This window comes from Etheostoma cragini, chromosome 4 (genome assembly GCF_013103735.1).
Source record: "Etheostoma cragini isolate CJK2018 chromosome 4, CSU_Ecrag_1.0, whole genome shotgun sequence".
NCBI classification, from domain to species: Eukaryota; Metazoa; Chordata; class Actinopteri; order Perciformes; family Percidae; genus Etheostoma; species Etheostoma cragini.
The window spans coordinates 29,453,841-29,460,906 of record NC_048410.1 but is presented as its reverse complement, the minus strand read 5'-3'; positions in this window follow the sequence as shown (position 1 = coordinate 29,460,906).

Here is a 7,066-nt window from a genome sequence, read left to right as displayed (position 1 = left end):
GGGGGGGGGGTGCATTTTTGCAGCAAATCACTTGAGAACTCAACTGGTGGGATTCACACTTACAGGAAATTGTTCTACATCCTCCTCCTTATAGATTTGAAGTCCCAGAAAATATCTGTGCGAGTGAACATTTGAGGGGATGCCACAGCAGCTGCTGAACGGGTTGTAATATTTTCTTTTTTCCTTTCTTTCCTTGATTCTGTTTTGTAGTTAAACTCTGACTGCTGCTTCATGAATCTCCCATCACGGCCTAAGAGATCCTTGTCTGTGCGTTGTCCACACACACACACACACACACACACATACACACACACACACACACTGGGCTGTCTGAAAGCTGTTTGTCATGAGGAGGTGACTTTGGTCAGACTGTGTCCTGTCTGGATCTGGAAGGACACACTGTCATACCCAATGACACACTGACACACTGACACACACACACACACACACACACACACACACACACACACACACACACACACAGTCTCTTACTGTGTCTGGGCCAGCAGGACAGTGTCAACCCTGAATGGCAATGATAAAAATATGTCCTTCTGTCCTCTTCTTTGTTTATCTCTCTGCTTTTTATGCACTATTATGCCTTATCATACATGCCTTATTTATCAGAGATGTTACATGGTCAGAGTAAGAACAGCTCGTGTTTTTGATCTTTGCATTAAAACTACAATGGTTGCCGTTACAACTGGAAGTGACATGGCATGGAGAGTTTTCACAGATGAGACTTGGCAGGGCCATAACGTCCCCTATAGTACAAAAAACATCATTTCATGATTCCCAATGTAGAAGATATTTTTTATCATTCAGCACAGCAGTTTGGCTTAAAAACACAACACTCTTGTAACAAAACACAGGTAATACTTTATGTATTGTAAACTCTAACATCAGTGTACAGTTTCCTGCAAACTGTACACTAAACATACTATTTACTGAGTATGTTTAGTGGCACACTATTTCACACCCATAGTCAGCTTTTATTCTGAATATGACAAGTTCCAAATTTGATATAGATCATGTTAACAGGATAATCTGTTGGATATTCAGATTTTTCTTTTACTTTTTTTCAAATTTCTAATTTTTTGATTACGACGTGGGTTCTGCTGGTCTTTTTATTCAGGTTTTAGAAGCTTTCTAAGGACACGTCTGCAGAGAAATCAGAATAATGCGTCTACATTGGTTTCAAGATGCATTATTTTGAGTTGAGATTATTTTAGAGTTCACAGCCTCGGCTTACGGTCAGCTCCGTGCGTTGGTTGTTGTACACAAACCAGCAGAGATGCATGGACAAAAGAAAGGAGGAGTACCCTACTTAGAGCGTACTTTTAAACATTATCAAAGGTTTGAATCACACAATCATATGTTTTTTTGGATACGCACAAACATCGCAACACCTCCCATTTTAAGAAGCTGGCTGAAAGAGTGAAAGAGGAATGAAAGTCCTCCACCGCTGGGAAACCTTGTGCCTTGTTGCATGTAAACAGGAATATCCGTGGAATATTAGTTTTAATCAGCCACGTAAAGTGCTTAGTTGGAATATTGTCTTTTTTAGAATTAGGTTCTTGAGAGATGAATCTGGCCAATTTTTCTCTCTCTCGATTCACTTACATTACATGAAATCACCTTGTCTTTTAATCGGATTTTCCTTCGTTCCATTTCTCTGGAGTCTAGGGTATCTCAGCTCCAGCTGATGTGATCCAGGTGATGGATGTCCAAAGGAGCATAGAAACTGAACAGTGTTTGTATTTCCACGAAATATCTTTTGTTCCTAACATCTGTCCTTGATGCTTCTGACCTCGATCACTTGACCCAGAAACCCACCGAGACGAGAGGAGTCCTCCACCCTCTGTCTCTCTCTCTTTGCCTTCTCCCTCCATCCATCCCTCTGTCCCAAGCCACTTAACATGTGTCTCCTTCCTTATGACATCCTTCCTTCTCTTTACCTCTTACTCCCCTTCTTTCCACAGTCACCTCCGCTCCCTTCTTTTCCTTCATACGTCTGACTGACTGATCTCACCTTCTTCTCCGCCCCTTTCTGTTTCTGTTTTTTGCCATTCCTCACTCGTTCTTACTGTATACTTTCACTCTTTTCCTTCTTCCTCTTTGAATTCTTTTCCTCCCATACTTCTATTCTCTTTCTCCCTCCTTCTGTCCTGTCAGTTCCCTCTCCTCCCTCCATCCCTCTATCATGCCTCCTCCTCCTCCTTTCTGACCTCTTGTCAGTCAGCTCTCCTCAGCCAGCTGGCTCGTCAGCACTAATGAAAATCCTTTACACTTTATTAACCAGGACTAATGAAGCACCCCGCCACTCCCAGTGTGTGTCTATGTGAGTTTGTGTGTGTGTGTGTGTGTGTGTGTTGAACAACAGGGTTACGTGTGTGTGAAACAACCTGGGATTCAGCGCAAGTGCATTTTCTACAGTTTAGGTTTGTGTGTATGTGTGTGTGTGAATGTGAGTGTGTGCTTCTGTGTATAAGTGTGTGTTCCGTGTGTGTGTTTGTGTGTTGTCATGTTTTTGTGACATTGACTGCTCTGATGGCGTGCCAACTTTAATTTACTTTGAGAGAGGTTTGTTTACAGTCGACTGTTTAACTTTTGACAAATGCAAAAGTTGAACCCTGAACATTTGCACTGGGCTACATATCTTCTTCGGTGGCCACTCGAGACGAGGATGACTGTCCTCTGGCGGGTCGTCTTATTTCTGGATCCTCGGGTGCTACAGATTCTGCTACAATGTGGGCCTAAGGTGGAGGTGGTGTGTGGTTTGTCCTCGCGGTGTTTTGCCTCTGCGGCATGGCGGAGTTCTGTTTGGTGGTGTGCTGCAGCTTCCTGTGCCGCTTTTCTCCTGTAGTCTGTCTGTCTTTCTGTCCATCTCATTGGCTGGCCGTCTGTCCTTCCTTCTGTCCATCTGTCCGTCTCTCTGTCTGTATATCTCTCTTTCTTTCTGTCTGTCCGTCCATCCGTCTGTCCATCCATCTGTCCGTGCATCTGTCTATCTGTCTGTCCATCTGTCTGGCTGTCTGTCTATCCATCTGTCTGTCTGTGAGTCCATCTGTCTGTCTCTCCATCTGTCTGGCTGTCCCTCTCTCCAACTGTCCCTCCCTTCCTCCATCTGTCCGTCCGTCCGTCCGTCCGTCCGTCTGTCTGTCTGACGGACACCCGGCCACAGACTGAAATATCTTGCCAACTAAGAGATGGACTGCCGTGACATTTTGCACGGACGTGGATAATCCCCATAAGATGAATCCTGCCGGTAATCAGACTACTTTTCCTGTAGCGCCACAACAAAGTCGTCATTTTTTGCTTTTAGTATAATGTCACAACAATTATTTGATGGATTCCCATAAAATTTGGTGCAGACATTTGTGTCCATCTAAGGGTGAGTCAGAATCATGTGTAATCCTCAGACTTTTAATCCTGCCCCCCCACCAGGTTCAATTGCAATCTGTCCTGGACGCTGGTTTTGCAGAACTACTCACATTCCCATCAGCCCCAGCTGTATTTTTCATGTGTAGTGCTCATGTTAAAAAACTAATTTAAGATGTTGAACCTGAACATTAAAGCTTCTTAGAATTGATTGTTAGCATTAGGAGTATTACCTGAGGTTGGAAGGGGCTGAGAGAGAAGAGAGCAGGATTAAATAAATGAAATAATTTGAACAAAGTTGATTTTTTTGAATGTAGATGACAAGAATATTAGAACGGAATAAGAGAAGGATTTCTTTGCAGCGGCAAAATACACATAGGAAATGGAGAGGATATGAATTCTTATTCTATTGCAATGGACTTGTAAAAACATCAGTTTCCACTGAGCTAGATATTGGAAAGTAAAATCTGTGTAACAATACTGTGTCTTGCTTTTGAATTGGCAATTCTCTGGGCCCTCAGACTCTACTTCATTCTAAACACCGGCAGAGAAAAGGAAACGTCAAGAGATTAGACACAACAAGCAATTACTTGTGCTGACTTATCCAGCATACACAAAGCTTTACATGCTCTACACAGCATTGGTAATGAATGCACATTATAGTATACATGGGCACTTCTGAAAGGCCACACACATCCATTCCTCTGTGTAAAACACACAAATACACACAGTTCAGAGGGGCTTTGTGGGACAATGATAATTTGGCAGCTCCTTAAAGGTTATGTGGAAAAAAACATTAACATAATACAATTGAGGCTGTGTGTCTGCCAGACCGTGTGTGTGTGTGTGTGTGTGTGTGAGTGTGTGTGTGTGCGTGTTCAGATTGATAAGTGGTGTCATGTCACTGTCAGAGGTCTCTCTTGCCCCTGCCTGTCCCTGTTTCTCCCTGGCAAGGATGAAAAACACACTGTCCCAAACAAGCACATTACACACACACACACACACACACACAAACACACACACAGGCAGAATCCCACCATGCACTGAACCAGGACAGCAACAAGAGGGTTGGTAAGAGTGAGGCGTGGACGAGAAGTGGGATAGACAAACTGATAAAGCTGCTGCACAGTGCAGTTGATTTGCTTTAATCCAAATTGGAGTGTAAAGGTGTGTATGCCTTTAAATGGGGGGGAGGGGGGGATCTCTGGGAACCTCACGATTCCGATTCAGAGCCAAATGAATCCATTGTAAACCAATAATCAATGCATCTCGAAAATTATTGTCCATTTTCCCTATTAAACAACGATTACAAATTATATACCTACTTATAAAGTAACAGATTAAAAAGAGGACTGGATCAAATAAATAGTAAAACACAAAAAAGACAAGTAAAAGATCTGTTAGATTATAACTACAGTGGGGCTCAAAGGTTTGGGCACCCCAGCTAAAAAATTGTATTAATCTGCACAAAGAAGCCAAGGAAAGATGGAAAAATCTCCAAAAGGCATCAAATGACAGATTAGACATTCGTATTATATGTAAAAAAAAAACGCGAGTGGAAGAAAAAATGGATTCAAAAAAATGTCAGCAAATTTTGGACAATAACTTAATGCCATCTGTGAAAAAGCTGAAGTTAAAGAGAGGATGGCTTCTATAAATGGATAATGATCCTAAAAACACCTCAAAATCCATAGTGGATTACATCAAGAGGCGTAAACTGAAGGTTTTGCCATGGCCTTTACAATCTCCTGACCTCAAAACAATTGAAATCTATGGTTAGAAATCTATGGATAAACCTTAAAAGAGCAGTGTGTGACAGACAGATAAATCTCAAAGAACTGGAGGACATTTGGAAGGAAGAACGGGCGAAGATACCTCAAAAAAGAATTAAAGACTCTTGGCTGTCTACAAGAAGCGTTTATCCAACTTTTTGTGACGTATTATACAAATGTATATTCTGTCATTTGATGCCTTTTGGAGATTTTTCCATCTTTTCTTGGTTTCATTATGCACATTAGTACACATTTTTACCTGGGGAGCCCGAGCTTTCAAGCCTCACAGTATCCCATACAAGATAAAGGGTCTTTTCTATTCCTTGACTTCTACAAGACATTAAGAAACCCCTGTAAGTCCCATGTAAGGCCTAAGACAAAAGAAGTCTATTTTAAAATTAGAATAAATATTTATCCATCCAACAAGCTGCTAAGAAAAAGATTCGCCGTGGATCATAATAACTGTACCTTTTGTGAAACTGACATTAAAACCTGTTTTTTCATTGTATGTACGTATGTATGATTGTGAATAAATCTTCTTAACTAAAAAAGAAGAAAAAAATGGTAGTGTCTCTTTCTCTGTGTCCTCTATGCCCTGCTTTATCTACTGCCTTGTGTTTTCCCGCCCTTGTGATTTTTTGGCCCCGCCCTGATGTGTTCCACCTGCTCATCAGCCCTCATGTCACTTGTCCCTAGTTTCACCCTCGTTACCTTGTGTATTTCACATCTGTGCTTTCTGTGGCTGTTGTCTGATTGTTGTCGTAAAGTGTGTTCCTATTGTTTATTAGTATATATATTTTATTTTTTATTTTGACTGGACAACGAACACTGTTGACTCTGTGCAATATATCACATGTGCCATATTGACGTCTGTGCATGTTTTACACTTGTTTATGTTATTTGTACACTTATCTATCTCTGCTCTCGTCCGTGCGGTTCAAACTGCAATTTCCCCACTGTGGGACAAATAAAGGTTTTCTTATCTTGTCTTATCTTATCTTATCTTCAATAAACCTTCAGGACCTGCACACTGCCTCCTCGCCTCAATCTCCTGCATTTGGGGTCCAAGCCTGCACATACCCTCACACTGTCCAGCAGCTGCTTGGTCAACAAACTCTAGAAAATCCATGCTTTTTGGTTTAAATATCATACCCAAATTAAAAGTGGTACAGCTCACATCTACTTTGACCCTCTGGGGTGAGTCACTCGGGTAATTTCGGACCATTCTGATGTAGGATTTTAAAATTAAAGGCTTGACAGTCTAATTAGATCTTTATTTGATATCTTTTTAGGTTGTGAATGAAAGCCATATTCTACTTTTTTTCAGGCTACTCTTAAAATAATCCTCTTGTTAAGCCAGACTCTTTTAAACTCAAGGTGATACAACACACATCCGTTGTGTCACTCGGGTAATTTTGGACCATTCTGCAGTAGCGTTTTGAAATTAAAGGCTTAAATGTCCAGTTAAAGCCACATTCTAAATAGTTTTCAGGCCGTTAAAGCCAGTTTTAAATCTAATTCGGGCCACTCTAAAAAGGATTCCTCCTGTTCAGCCAGATTCATTCCAACTCAGAGTGAGATAACACACATCCAGTGTGTCACTCAGGTAATATCGGACCATTCTGATGTAGGATTTTAAAATGTAAGGCTTAACTGTCCAATTAAAGTCACACGTGACATATTTTTCAGGCTGTTAACGTCACATTTTAACACGTTTGTTCAGAGTGCACTGGACACAAACCAGTAAGAGACATGACAAAACAAAAAGTTTATGATTGTAAATCATAATCATGTTAATGATGGTGCTGCAACATTAGAATGGGATTTGTAGTAGTTGACTTTTTCTCCTGCAGGATTGCACCTAAATGAAATGATAGGTGTAGCCTACTACCATTCCAGTTTTCCCCAGTAATATT